Raw genomic sequence first — 15,556 nt, forward strand, 5'->3', positions numbered from 1 at the left:
AAATTAAGTTTATTTATCCTCATTTATAATACCTGAGTTTGAAAAGCCATGAACTGTATTAAAATCTAGGAAAGTTTGCTTCATTTCGATGTGTTTGTTTCTTTGGTTTACCGCTTCTTGCCTTCCTCTATGATATGACAGGGTCCCTTTTGGTTTTCCCTTGTGTCATCTTCTTGGAGAGCAAATATTCTGTATTTTAGAGAATACCCTTTTATAGTTTATGCTGACTGTGCTGTCTTTAATTATTGAAGACAACAAAGGTTTCTCACATAGGAATGAGCTATAGTTCTTTACACTCATGTTACCTTCTATGCTTATTTTAAAATGTTTTACTGTAGCTTTGAAACAAGTAGCCAAATATTTTCCCCAGCAATCATAATCTGATTCCTCTCCTAAGTGTTCAAATGTCCTGAGAGCTTTTAATTTTTACCTTCCCCAAATCAAATCCTAAATGTACGATAAAACTTTCAAGGTATCTTTTCCACCTACAGCTGTCTTTGAGACTTCCCAGGAGGTACCTGGAAAATCATAAAGGTTTGTTCTTTCATCCTGCAAAAAAGAGAGATGCTGAAAAGGACCAGGGCTATTGGATGTGTTACTATTGATGAGTTGCACAGGAAGAGTTGAAAATCAGAAGGAGAAGAAGGAGGAAGGAGAAGAGGAGAAAGGCTTAGTCTTCCCTAAGTCAAATTTGCACAGGTAAAATGTTAATGTAAGTATTTCAGAAGTTGTACACTGAATGGGAAATTCCTGGGGATTTATCAGTGCTTTTACTGTACATGAGATATTTCTATCAACATATAAAATCCTGGTGTTGTTTTGTCTGATAGGAGACAACGGGGTAGAATGCAATCAGGCATAATCCCAGCTATTTTTTTTTTATGTTAACTTGGTCGCAACTTTATTTCTTTAATTTGAATCTAGCATCTTCTGGGCTACTGAGTTTTTTGAGGACTTACCACAGTTATTAATTATTAATAAGTCTTATTAATGTATAGATATGTAGAACCTACTCCAGACTTACCAGGCCTCTTTGCTTCATACTGTTGACATAGTCTTGGTATATTTTTACTATGTGACTTGTATATTTGTGGCATATGGTGTCTCAGGATTATCATATGTCCATTTCAAGACTTTCTGTGGAAATTATGTTCATCCACTTCTATAAACTAAATGCAGTGTTTTTTAATCTTCTTTGAAAATATGAAGGCCATAATGTCTACAACTATTTTGTCTAGAACTTGTTTTGGATTGGCTTTGTTATCTTGTTTTGCATGCCACAGAAACAACCAAAATTCCTTGTTAGTGGCATTATTCTTATCATGAATTCTCATCAGCCCTTTTGCCTCAGAGAATTATAAGTAATAAATCAATCCCAACCATTTAAAATCTCTTGTCATCTCTCTATATAGTTATTTTGTTGGGAAAGCACTTGCAATGAGCTTCATCTTCAACAAAGAAAGACCATCTCAGAGCTTCGTAGGAAAAGATGACTATACCAGATACATTTAGTTACAGACTCTGGATGGCTTGGATTCAACAACTTTAAGACCATAACCATTCTACTGAGTCTGGATTTCCAGAATTCTGCTCAAGAAGCTCATGGGTTCATGAAACTGTTTTGGGGAAATAAAATGACTCAGCCAGCAGAAAGATGCTTCATTTTCGATAGAAGAGAGAGAAGACACTTTATGACGTATTAGCGTTTTTACATGTATATAAAGTCGCATCAAAGTGACAACAAAATTATGATACAATCTGACCCGTTGTTTACAGCAAAGCTGAAGAAAGAATACTGACTTCTCCTTATCTCCTTGAGAAGCAAACTGCTGCACCTTGTGGGTCTCCCGTCAAGCTCCTGAGAGATCCCTGACCTAATTCTGGCGGGTACATTTTTATATATCTAGAGGTTATTTGGCCCACAACCTTAGAAATATTCTACACTGTAAAAGCTGAAGACCGGACTTAATCCATAGAGACATTTATCTCTATTCTGAAGATTCGAGTCAGGACTCAGATTCACTACATAACCAAGGAAACACTGCAAGGAACAACTTTTCTCTATATAAACAGAGAAAATAATTTCCATTTACCCTTACAACTGTTAACTCAAGACCCAGGGGAGCAAGAATGACAGAAGACTGACTGAGGGATAACTGTCGTGTTTGTCTGGAATATTGCTGATGCTGTTATAGAGCTCTATCTTCTAGATCTACAAAGAAGCTCTTTCTCTTTCCTCCATCTACGCTGTGAGTTGTAACAATTTAGTAGACTTCGCTTTTGTGAACTAAAACAATTGAAAATATCTTATTGTGTAACAACATGCTCTTTTTTGTATCTCTCTGAGTCACAGGTTTGCCTTTTCCTGAAAACTATCTTTGAACCAATCTGTACATTATTTCCTTTGATCAGCAGGGTGTTTTGGAGCTCCGACCCGAGCACTATTTGAAATGTCATATGGTTTCACACAGAAGGTGCTTTATTCACATTATAACGGAAAATTAAGGCGTCCTGTTCCCGCCCTATCTCCCGCCCTGCTCGCAGACTTCCGGAGGCAGGGGTAGAATGGACTTAAAGGTTCAGATTCAACTTCTGGCTAGCTGGAGCGACGCCTTTGGAAAGAGGCTGTTCCTGTATAGTTTGACAGCTCAGTATATGCTGCTCAGTAAATACCTCCAGACACATCAAGTGAAAAGAGCGCGACGCAAAATGGTGTGTCCAATGTGACATTTTGTGTAACTAGAAGGAAAACCGATATTGGTATTTACGTGTCCACGCCCGAAGGAGATCAGGGAGCATCCCTGTGAGACTAAGAGCAGTGCTGCAGCCGGGAGGCCGCGGTGACAGGGACAGGTGGCGGACGCACCCCTTTAGCTGCCGACCACGTGAAGCCGGTCCCTGACCCCGGGCCCGCAGGCCAGCAGGCCGGCGCGGCAGGCCCGGCCCCCGCGGCAGGGGTGCGGCCGGGGGTCCGCAAAGGCCGGTCGAGTCCTTGCACAAGTCCCTAGGGACAGGCGGGGGCCCTTTCAATTCTTTCCATGGGCTTCTCTGCCTTGAACTGGGTCGTCGCTGCTCCTGACGTGGAGGCCGCCGCTCCGGGCGCCCAGACGAAGCCCGGCTTCCTCGGGTTCCCCGAGCAGCTCCTGCCTCCCCGGCACCATGCTCGAGGCGCCGCTCACGGTATTATTTCACCGGCACGGCGCCTGGCACTTTCGCGGTAGCCCCAGACTCTGAAACCCGAGGAAGAGCGGGCGCGCCGGCGGCCTGCGGGTCGGGCGAGGAGGCTCGGCGGCGGCGGAACGCGGCGGGCGCTAGGACCCGGCGGGCCGGGCCGCGGCTCCCCCCGCCCCCGCCCCCGCCGCGCCCGAGCCGCGCGGACGCCGCCGCCGGACGCGCGGGGTCGGAGCGGGGGCGCGTGAACGTTCCGCGCCGCCCGGCCCTCCGGAGGCCCGCGCGCTGTCACGGCAAACCCGCGGGAGCACGCCCCTCCCGACCCGTCCCGAAAGGCGGCACCTCCCCCCGGCCCCCCGCCGCGATTTCTTTTTTCAGTAAAGTAAAGCTTCCGCCCCCACCGCTCAGCGGCGGCGCCGCTGACCCTCCGTCCCCGGGGGGAGGCAGCGGAGTCCCCGCGGACGGGATGGACGGAAAGGGAAAAAGGGCGCGCACGTGGCCCGTACGGGGATCGAACCCGCGACCTTGGCGTTATTAGCACCACGCTCTAACCAACTGAGCTAACCGGCCGCGTGAGGGCGCGTGCTTTACTTAACGTGTTAAAGTCATGCCTGACCAGGCTCCACCGGCACCTGCCCGCCCGGAGGCTGGGACAGACGCTTGAGAAGAGAGATTTCCCGGTGCCGACACAGCCGAACCGGCTTCCTCCCGGGAAAACTGAGTCCTCGCGCTGACGGCAGCAGCCGCTAGAAGTCCCGAGCGGGGCTCCCTCTCCTGCGCCGCGAGCCGCCCCAGCCCGGGAGGGGCCGCCCTGGGGCCCCGGACCCTGCGGCCCCGCCGCCCGGCCTCCGCTAGTCGGCGCTCGCCCCAGCCGCGATCGCGAGCGGCGTCCGGCATCCGGCGCTGCAGTGCGGCTCGCGGACGCGTGGTGGCGCCCGAGGGCAGGGCTGCCGTCGGCGGGACGCGAGGACTGGGGGGGGGTCTGACCCCTCGACAGCGTCTGACCCCTCTCCGTCCCAAAAGAACTAAGGCGTCCTAAATCCAAGACAAAAGAAGGCGGGACCAGGGCGAGTTCGGAGTTGGGCCTCTATCTTCTCTCCGTCGGACCCTACAACCCTCCCATGCCTCTCTTCCAGCTTACCACCCTTTGTTGCTTCTGAAGTCCATTGACCTGCTTTGTACAAACGTGTATCTGAGCAAGACTCGAAAGACGCTTTTTCTCTTCTTTTTTTCTTTTGCAGAAAGGAGAGCTCCATCTTTCGACAAGGCAGATCAACTCTTTATTTACTTACTGGTTTTTAATGTAACAATAAAAGCTATAAGATCATGTTCCTTATCTTAAGCACATTTCTTTGCGTCAGCATCCTCCATGTGAACTCGGGGTTGTGTGCGTTTGCTTTGTCCTCTAGTAAAAATTCAGTAGAAGGTGAATTGAAAAACCAGATTTTTTGCTCTTCGGGTCACTTTCCTCTTTGCACTTTATTGCTGCCCCCTTAGCTTTCCAAACCTTGGGAGATCTCTCCTGCTTGGGGTGGGGGGGAGGTCTGCTCTTTGGGCTGCTGGGCATCCTCTTTGCTCTCCAATCTTCCCCGGGCTATTTTTTTTTTGGCTGGGAGATCTCTCTCCTTCCAGAGAGCCTTGGAGAGATTTCCCTCAGCTCTCGGTCCTGGCTCTTAGCAGTGTAATACAAAGTGCCTTGGACTGGTTGCCCTTAGCTTTTCTGCCATGCTCCCTGCTTTTGGAAGGCTTTGCCCTCCCTGGGTATTTCTCTCCACTTTCTGGCCTTTTCCCTCAGGCCCCTTTTGGCTTACTCTCCTCAGCAGAGACAATCGGCAGTGGTTTGGGCTGCATGGAATTCTCTACTTGGGTGAAGCCGGCCCACCAACAAACCTTAAAAATCTCTTAAGAGTTTCTTCCAGTTGCTCGTACTCGTGTCTTCGTAGGTTTCTCTTCCTTTGCCCCTCTGCCCATCTGCCAGGGATAAGGGCAACCAGAGGCCTCTTTTACCCTATGGAGGCCTCTTTGTGGAATTTAGTTTCCTTGGGTTTTTTTGTATCCTCAACTCCCTGATGGGTTCAGAAACCTGATATTCTGAAGCCTATGGGCTTGCTTTAATCAGGAGGTTGAGAGGGACACACTGTTGCAACTTTGTACAACCAAACCAAATGTTTCCAGATTTCTGTGCCAAAATTGCTTTTGTCATCCTTGAAACTAGTTCCCTTAAAATATAAGGTAACAGCCTAACTGCTCTCAATAAAGAAGCTAACCGTTTGTGGGCCTACTTTGTGCCAGGTGATTTGCATGTTGTTTCGAGTAAACTTTCCATCATACATCATTTATTCAATCAATAGTAAGAGATAGCCACGATCATTCTTATATTGAAGTTGGGGAAAATGAGAAATAATATGTACTTGTTGACATGGAAACTTCCAGAAGTGAAATGGCTGACTCCTTGCAGGTGCATTGCCAGGTTTTACTTAGACCTCTGGGGGAGATTGCTGGGCACCTGGGGGGCAAAGGAATGTCATATAGAATTTAGGATACATTTCAGAAAATTACCCATAATGTTGTTCACTGATCTGACAAATGTTTATGGACATCTTGCCATGATCCAGTCTGGTCTTCACCATGGTAGCCCATAATGGCCCAAAGCCACACACGGTCCCCCCCACAACCTCCCAGAGTTTAAGATCCAGTAGCACCCACAATTTCTGAGTAGCTGAGTGTAGGCATGATCTTCTCCACAGAGGCAGTATCTTCATTATAGCTTAAGAAGGCTCTTCTCTTGTTCTTCAGGTTTGATACTGATGTATTTTCTGACAAATGATCGGGACAGATTAGCAGCACAGTCCAGTGAAAGCACTTACACTACATGCCATGGAAAACGTCCATATTTTGGCTCCACTGCACAGCTGCTTAAACAGAATATCCTGCATTAGACTCTTTCTCCCTTTCTTTTCTGTAATTTCGGAGAGTATTGTCACCAGCAATGTTGAAGACGGCTTGACAGAGCATACTGTATATTGTTTAGAAGTTAACTGACGGAGGGAATGGTGAACCTTGATGTCACCTAGGAAATTAGGATTCTGAGTTCAGGAGATGACAGTGGGGTCTTCGGTAGAGAAACGATAATACGAAGAATTGGTCGCTCTAAAACATCTATGAAGAATCATTCCCAGTGGGCCTCAAGAGAGTACCTTAAATTCTGTCTTGGAAATTGTGGAGTGCAGGATTTTCTTTCTGTGACCACCAATAAATTGTGGAGGGCAGTGGAGTCTGAAAGCAGGAATCTGAACAAGCTGAATGTAGGGATGTAGGATTTGGCCCTTGGGCTCAGTATGTATTTGTCATATGGAACAAGCGAGAAGTTCACTGGTCTCCGTGCATTACTGGTCTACTTCGACAGCCTCTTCTGACTCTTCTTGCTTCCTCTTCTCCCCATCAGAGCATCAACCACAGCTACAGCGAGTGGCCATTCAACCAACTTTTGAACATGGAACAATGAAGAGCCGATTTCTTCTTTCAAACTCAATTAAGGAAATAGAACATGTACGCAAACTGGTTTTATGTAAGATTGCTAATGTGTCCTCCCATGGTTTCAGATGACTTAGCTTCCAGTCCCACAAATGTGAGCTTTAATCTCTAAGGCACATGAGGAAAAATAAGAAAAGTAAACAAATCTGGTATCATTTGTATAAATTAACTTCTCCCGTTAGGATTCCCTCCTGTGAACTAATCTCCCTGAAGCTGCAGGAACAGGGAAAACTTAAGTCGTTTTTAAAAGAAGTTGCAAGTGTCATGCTTCTTCCCATCCCTCGTCCAAAGCTCAGACAAAAATTAGGTAAAGGCATTTTGAGCAATAAGTCAAAGAAATCTGAATCTGAAATGATCATTTGGGGATAGCAAATGAGTACTTAGGCTCCGTTTGTTTGTTGCTAGGACCGGTACCTAGACATGAAAAATGTCATCAGTAACAACACACGGTTCTCTTAGCACTGCAAAGTGTGGTGACTTTGGGCGAAGCAAGGAAAGAGGACTCACGGGTCGGTTGTGAATGAAGATAGAGCAGAACAGGTGTCCCGCAGCCTGTCCTAGGACAGAAGAATGGAGGACGGAATTCATAGGAGGACATCAAGAGTAAAGGTGGGACCGGATGTGACCTGGTTGTGAAAATTACTGCATATTCGGTTCTGGCTTTTGTGAAACTTTACACCGGAAGTAACCAGATGATATCTTGAAGGAACGGTGATCGTTTGGCAATACCAGAGGAGCAGAAGGAAAAACATACAATAAAAGACTGAGAGCAAATGAAACAATATAAAAAATGTTTTGAGATCTCAAAGTATTAGAGAAGCACTTAAGTGTTTTTAATCATTTTTTTTTATTTTGAGATCATTGTGGATTCACATACAGTTGTAAGAAATAATACAGAAAGATCCCATACCCTTTACCATTTTCCCCAAAGGTAACATCTTGCAAAACAATGTTACAACCAGAATATTGACATTCAAACAGTCACGATCCAGAATATTTCCAACAGCCTGAGGACTCCTCATGTTGCCCTTTTATGACCACACCCACTTCCCTCCTATGCCAATTCCCTCCTTAGCCCCTGGCAACCACTAATCTCTCGGCCGTTTCTGTAGTTTCACCATTTCAAGAATGTTACATAAATGGAATCATACTGTATGTAACCTTTGGGACTTTTTTTCACTCCAAAATTCTCTGCAAATTTATCCAGATTCTTATAGGTATCCATAGTTGATTTCCTTTTATTGCTGAGCAGTATTCCATGGCAGGGATGTTTAACCCATTCACTCCTTGAAGGACATCTGGATTTTTTCCTAGGTTTTGGCTATGATGAATAAAGTTGGTATAAACATCCACACACAGTTGAAGGAGGGGAAACATAATTTTCCCTCCACCCTCTTAAGTTCTTAGCTGAGGCCCTCCCACCACCCATTATGAAAGACAGTCGAACAAAAGTAAAAGAAACAGAAGTTTAATAACATGTATACCTTTGTATACATGGGAGAGAACCAGGAATACTATGTAACTACCATGTATACAGAAGATATACATGCTGTCAAACTTCTGTTTCTTTTTCTTTTGCTAATTTGTCTTTTATTGCAGGGAGGTCTCAGCCAAGAATCTAGAAGGATAGAGGGACAATTATTTTTCTTTCCCTACATAGTTACTTGCGTGAACATAAGTCTTTACTTCTCTGGGATAAATGCCAAGGAGGGCAATGGTTGGTCTCATGGTAATGTCATTTTTAGTTTTTAAAAAAAAATGACAAAGTATTTCCAGAGGGGCTGTATTACCTCCCCACCAGCAACGTATGAGTGTATTAGTCTGCTGGGGCTGCTGTAGGGTAATTTCTGTTGTTCTGTCTTCAGTTCACAGATTCTTTCCTCTGTCCCTTGCATTCTGCTGCTGAGCCCAGGCTCTGAGATTTTTATTTTGGTTATTGAATTTTTCAATTCTAAAATTTTAATTTTGTATTCCTTTACATTTTTTCTTTCTTTTTTCTGATGCTTTTTTTTTTTTTTTGCTGAGGCTTTCTATTTTTCATTTGTTTCAAGCATGTTCATAATTGTCATTGAAGCATTTTTAAGATGGCTGCTTTAAAATCTCTGTCAGATGATTCTAACATCCCTTTCATCTTTTTATTGGACTTTGTTGAATGTCTTACTCAATTTGAGATTTTTCCAGTTTTTGGTTTGACAAGTGATTTTCAACGGAAATCTGGACATTATGTGCTTTGTGTTATGAGACTCTGGCTCTTACTTAAACCCTCCCTTGTAATTGGCTTTCTCTACTCCCAGGGAAAGTAGGGGGGCTCATTACTGCCAGGTGGACAGTCCAAAAGTCCAGGATCCCCCACTCAGCCCCCACTGACACCAGAGGTAGGGAGTATCTTATTTCTGCTGGGAGGTGGTGACAATTCTGGTCCCATGTGGTCTCCACTGGCCCAGAGATGGATGGAGGCAGGACCCAGCTACCACTGGGCAGTGACGGAAGTCCTGTTCTTCACTAGGCTCCTCTAACACCACCCCAGCAGCCAGGGAGAGGGAGAGATATTGCTGGGTGGGGGTACGAGTCCCAGCTTCCTGCTTGATCTTTGCTGCCCTGGGTAGTAGTGAGGCTACAGTTTTGTGTGGTGTGTGGCTAACGGACAGTAGTCATCATCCAGAAGTGTTTTGTCATGCGAGGCTGTCCCTCTGATGGTCTTCTGGCTGGAGAGAGCAGCTTTTCTTCATTTTCTGTATGCACCCACTGGCGTTTCGGGCTTCCAGCTTATGTAGCTCCAAGTATAGGACACAGGAGGCCATTCCTCCAGCCCCAGGGTCCCTAGCCAGGTTCCTTCCTTTCTCCACCTTTCAGATTCTTCTTCTGTTTATTTTATGTATAATGTGCACGGGTTGTAGTTGCCCTTAGCGATGAAAGGATGGAGATAGGCACCTCTTTCCAGAAACTCTGTTAAGTTTTTATATTATTATTGATATTAATAGAGTACCATAAGATATTTATATAATTTATATACTATTTATAACATATTGTATTATTATTTATTTATGCTATACATATATTGTGTTTATATTATCCTACATTCACTTATATTTGTTAGTATATATCCCATGAAAGCAAACATGATGTTCCTGGAGCAGAGATTAACATTATTCTTACTAACTGCAATGACCCCTTAGTCTTTTCCTCCTCTCCATCAGTGTGTCATAGATTTTCTAGGTCTTATGTCCCTTTGAGAATATGAATATTCCATGGACTCCCTTCCCAAACTGGGAAGGACAGCCACTTCCAACTGCCAGACAAGGTGACAGAGGCCCACGCCCAGCACCAGAGATGTTGCTGCCCGGGGACCGGCATCCTTGACCATCAGCTGTCTTGTGCTGCCAACGACACTCCTTATTTGCATGGACAGGGGGACCAAGACCCCCTTTTAAAAGATAACTCGCATCAGAATACTGCTGTAGAAACTGCAGGGGGTGCCACCTATGAACTCTTGAAGAGTTAAATATGTTACAATAATAACTGGTACATTGGTCAGGTTTCTCCAGAGAAACAGAACCAGTAGGATGTTTATGTTATAGAAAGAGGTTCATTTTAAGAAGCCGGCTCACATGATTGTGACAGCTCAGTGAGTCCAGAATCTGATAGGGGAAGCTGACCGACTGGAGACCCAGGAAGGAGTGATAATTTGGGACCAAAGGCAGTCGGCTGGGAAACCGGGAAGAACTGATGTTGCAAATAAAATCTGAAGGCAGCATGGTGTCAAAATTCTCTCTCATCCCCTGGAGATCAGCCCTCTTCTCTATTCAAGACTTCACTTGATTGTATGAAGCTCACTCACATTATGGAGGGCAATCTGCTTGACTCAAAGTCCACCGATTTAAATGTCAGTCCCACCCAAAAACATCCTCACAGAACATAATGTTTGAATAATGTTTGACCAAACATCCAGGCACCATGGCCCATTCAAGTTGAAACATAAAATGCACCATCACAACTGGTAAATATTTTTAACCTACGAAAAAATGCCTAAACAAGGCCAAGACACCCAGAGATGTCTATCTTTGCTAAAGTGTTTCTCCTTGAATGAAATACAACTTTTCCCTCCTGGTCTCAGTAAATTTTTTTGTGAAAGCAGTTCCTCATCCTCCAGGTTCTGGATCCAACTGGTTAAAGGTAACCAGTTATTGGATCCATCAGAATGGCCCACATCACTTGTAATCTCATGATCTTTTGCCCAAATAAAAATTAGATTTTGTTTGTCGATCTGCATGCTCATCTGACAGCACAGATGTAAATTTTGGCAAACACAGCCAACAGATGTCTTACCAAAGAAAATGAAAAGCTGATACCTGCTAAATGTCCCATTCATCTCATACATCACGTCTTGTACACCACATCTCATGCGAAACAGCGGTGTGCTTTATTCACCTATGATAGTGAAGCTTCCATAACTAAAGGTTTGGGTCACTTTTCAGTTTCTCAAAATTTGCAGAAACAATGAGATTTTTTTGACCATATAGAAATGAAAGGATCTGGCCTCTTTAAACACGTGCCTACAGGATGACTATCGCTGCTGCTGGCCACAGAAAAGATGTAAAAATATTTGTCTTTTGTAAAATCACAAAATCAGATTTTCAAATTTGGGGACAAGGAGAATTGCCTCCTTTATTTTAGGAATACATTGAGGATGAGAATGTAGAAAAAGATTCCAGCAAAGCAGAAATATAGATGTTCCAAAACGGGCTGACAGTCTTTGAAGAGGGCATATAAAGACTAGGATAAAGGATGAACCAACCAGATGAGCCAGAGTTGTTCAATGTCACGTGCAGATGGACACGAAAAACTCATACAGTGAAAAAATGACTCCATTTTGGGGAAATAAGACTGGTTCGCACAGACCTTTAAAAAGACATCACCACAAAGAGCAGTCACATTAAATGGGACTTTCTCATTTCTTTACTAAAGCTGTAACTTATTTGGAATCCAACTTTTATTTTACAAGTTCAAATTATGTCTGTGCTTTAAACCATTTTCCCCAAGAAAAAGGGGTTGAGCTACAATAGTGTCGTGTGCTATGGAATGTTTTTAACCAGTGGACATTTCTGACATGGAGATGATACGACAAAGTTACGGATGCAGAAGACCTGATGTCAAACAGCTGGTCAACCCAAACAAGATGGAAAGTAGGTGGACACTTTTGCAGAGCTAGAAAGTAATTCCCACCCGTCCAGGAACCTGCTGTTGCTATTAAGTAAAATCCTGAGGATTCCACGCTCAGTGTTATTGAGAGGACATTTAGTTGGAGGTCATCACACTGAACTGACACAAAGCAGTGTGATACAGGCTTGAGAGGAACAGAGCTGCATGTCAACGTGAATTTTATCTTAACTGGTCTTGGTTTTACCACTACATTAAAGAAAAGAAGAATGTCCTAAGGGCTGCAAGCAGTTCAGTGAAATATTACGGGAAAAGGAAACAAAAAGTAAAAATATCCTACAGTATCATGGGACAGAAAAAAAAAAGTCATTACTTTTTATTAAATATAGGTAACATGTTTACTTTGTCCTATTGTATTTGTTTTCCTTTTAAAAAATATTACATGTATGTACTTGGTGCATACACAGTCACATAATCTACTACAAAACTGAAATACCAAATAAGAAGTTTAAGTTTCTCTGTCAGAGGACAGAAACATTCTAAAAGTATTGTTGTGGTTCCTCACATGTATTATTTGTTTAATTAGTTCTATTAATCGCTCATGCCTCCAGTTTTAACTAGTCCTATTGCTTTGATTAAGTAACAGTATTTATGCAACAGAACAGCGAATAGAATGATATAATTTCAAATAAACACCTGCTTTCCGTACTTTTATGTTGCAGTAATGATACACATGCGCACGATCATTCCTTTTGTATTCGTGGCGATGCCCTTCAGGTCGCCCTGGAATGGCTCTGTCCGAGGGCGCCCTCCGACGGCTGCAGACGCTCGCGCTCCCCGCCGGCCAGAGCCCCGAACGGCCCGGGCCCGGCCCGGCAGGGCGGCCGGGCGCCCTCCCCGCCGCGAGGGGGCGCGCGCTCCCTCCTCCCGCCGAGCCCGGACGTCGGGGCCGAGGCTGCGCGCAGGACCCGCTCGGGCGCCCGCGCGCGGAGGGAGGAGGCGCCCCCCGCGGGTGAGCGCGGGGCCCGCGGTCCTAAGCGCCGCCGCCCGCGCCCCGGGCCGCGCTCCGAGCCTCCGGGAAGGGCGCGCGGCGGGCGGCGGGCGGCGGGGGCGCACGCCGCACCTGCTCCCGCGGCGCCGGGGTCAGCGGATTGGGGGTGAGAACCGGGGGCTGCCGGGAAACGGGGGGCTGGCGGCTGGTGTCGCCGCCCCTCGGCTTCCGTGGAGACCCGGAGCCCGAGGAGGGCGCCCCTCCCCCGTCGCCGCGCCTCCCAGGCCGCTCACTGGCCCCGGGGCCCGCAGGCGGAGCCGAGGCGAAACCCGTTCCTCGCAGACTGGAGGGCGCCGACGTGACGTTTTCCGTGGTTCGTGGACCGACGCCCAAATCTCCGGAATCAAGGCGGCTGCGTCTCGGGAAAAAAGGCGCTGCCCCCGCGGGGCCTCGAACCGGGGCCCTTCGCGCGGAGGCGGCCGCGATAACCGCTACGCCACGGGAGCGCTCGCGCGCCGGCCGCCGCGGGCCCGCGTGGTGAGGCGGCTCGGGCCCGGGCCTGGGCCCGTCGGCCGCCGGGCGGCCCGCGAAGGGCTCGCAGGGGCGCCGCGCTCTCCCCTCCGCTTCCGAAGAACCGAAACCCTCGTGTCCGAGCGAAAGCCTCACCCGGGGCCGCCACCCTCGCGCAAACTTCGGGCGCGAAAAGCCAGGCGGCGTCCCGGAGAAGGCGGCGGGGTCGGACTAAGCAGAAGGGTTTGCTTAAAAGAATAACGAAAGCTGACGGCCAGCACTGCACGCACCTAAGGAGAACCGCATGATGGTCGGACTCACACGCACTGTCAACCGACCACCGCCGGAGAATTTGACCTCAAGACCTCCGCGTGCCCTGGACACCGTCTCTGCCCCTGCGACGGAGCCCGATTCGCCTCTCTCGGCGACCGCAAAGGACTCTCTGGGAACCAGAACGGAGCGGCTTGAGCTCGGGAGGCGGTCAGAAGCCCGAGCACTTTCTGCCACAGCCTCTTCCTCTGCAGGTAACTGACCAGAAGGGGTCGTGTGGCTCCATCTCGCGACCAGGCTTCTGCGACCCGTACGGGAGCACACGAAACGCCTCGAGAACACCATGGCTGGCCAGGAATGCACATGCAGAAAGCTTTGTCCCCAAGGAACTCAGAGTCTAGGAGTTAGCTTTCCTTACAGAAGCATGATCTCTGTTCTACTGTTCCGTTGCCCAGGCTTACAGCCGGTACAAACAGGAATCAAGACAAGATTATGTCACCTCCCGCTCGAATCTCATGCTCTCCGCATCATAGTTGAGCTGGACACATGTTAAAGAAAAAAAAATTAACATGAGGTATTATGCCAACCAAGTTGGCAATATTTGGCAACAAAATGTAATGCCACGGTTGCTCTTGATGAGACTCAGACTGAGAACAAGTCTTTCTAAATTCGTTGTTAAATGACTCCAATAAAAACGGACTGACTCGGGTAAAAGGTAAATTCCTGTCTTGGGGAATGGGTAAGGATAGGATAGTAAAAAAGGAAAGGAGTCGATTGCATGATACTTTAGTGGTATGTGGGTCTGTATTTTAGTCAGAGATTTTGCTGGAAGTCGGAAATATTGCAGACTTTGTTTTCTGGAATGAGATAAGCTTAGAAGAGGGGAACTATCACCTGTCTCAACCATATTTAGGGAATTATTCTACACTTCCAGATTACAGCCCCCTAGTGCTAACTGGTAGAAGCGGTCCTTTGAGCCCAGCCTTAAGAGGTTAGTGTCCTCTTGTTCGAGATATTTGTAGTGGCCTCCTTGAGGCACTTATCTGCTAAGCTCAGCTGATACTCTCTAGCATCTATCACTACCACCTCTCTCCTCTCTTGAGACTCCAGAGGGCCAAGGACAAAGTGTGACCCATGGGGAGGTGTGATACACATCAAAATAATTGCATGATTTCCCAAATTTATATTGACAGAAACCTGGGCAAGTGTGAATGGGAATGGATCTTAAGTGAATAGGACCAAGGTGGCAGGAATATAAAGTTGCATCAGACCAAGCTCACTGACATAGTCTTACTTGGCAGAGGTACCCAGTTCAGTGTTTCAACTCAAGGACCTGGGAACAGCTCTAAATTTTTATTCATTAAAAAAAGTATAATTAATAAATGATTAATATATGGACCCAAAGTTAGGACGAACCAACACAATGAAATTGAAACATCAGTATTTCCTTAGTGTATGCAGAGCAAACTAGAGGCGTAAGGAGATTGAAATTCTAGAATGAATGTATCGTGGGCTTCTCCAGAGGGACTTGCACCAAGGTTGTGAGAAGGAAATTCATGAGGAGAGCCTCAGCATGCCCGATTTGCTCTGCGGTGACTTTTCCTCATAGGCCAGAAATTACAGGGGTTCCTGCTACCACTAAACTGGAATCCCTGAACATAATGGCCATGATTGGATCACAGGGTGATAGGAGCCAAGTGTTGGCAAGGAATTGCCAAAGACTAGATGGGTGTTGTTACGAACTCAAAATTCACATGTTCTAATGTGAAGCCCTAACCCCTAATGTGACTGTATTTGGAAATAGGAACTTTCAGGAGGTAAATAAGGTTAAATGAGGTCATAAGGGTGGGGCCCTCATCCAATAGGACTGGTTTCCTTATATGAAGACAAAGACATACCAGAAATCTCTCTCCGAGTCTGCGC

At 46.5% G+C, this 15,556-nt stretch overlaps 1 protein-coding gene and 1 non-coding gene across 2 annotated transcripts in view; one reads left to right on the top strand and one right to left on the bottom strand.

The window, feature by feature from the left end:
- Window positions 1-15,556, top strand: part of LOC117997523 (histone H2B type 1-C/E/F/G/I) — an 881,166-nt gene that overhangs the window by 388,383 nt on the left and 477,227 nt on the right. The window lies entirely within an intron of this gene.
- TRNAI-AAU lies at window positions 3,668-3,741 on the bottom strand. The gene has a single exon. It is a non-coding gene; the product is annotated as a tRNA-Ile (tRNA).

This window comes from Mirounga leonina, unplaced genomic scaffold (assembly GCF_011800145.1).
Source record: "Mirounga leonina isolate KUSES-001 unplaced genomic scaffold, KU_Mleo_1.0 Mir_366, whole genome shotgun sequence".
Taxonomy (NCBI): domain Eukaryota; kingdom Metazoa; phylum Chordata; class Mammalia; order Carnivora; family Phocidae; genus Mirounga; species Mirounga leonina.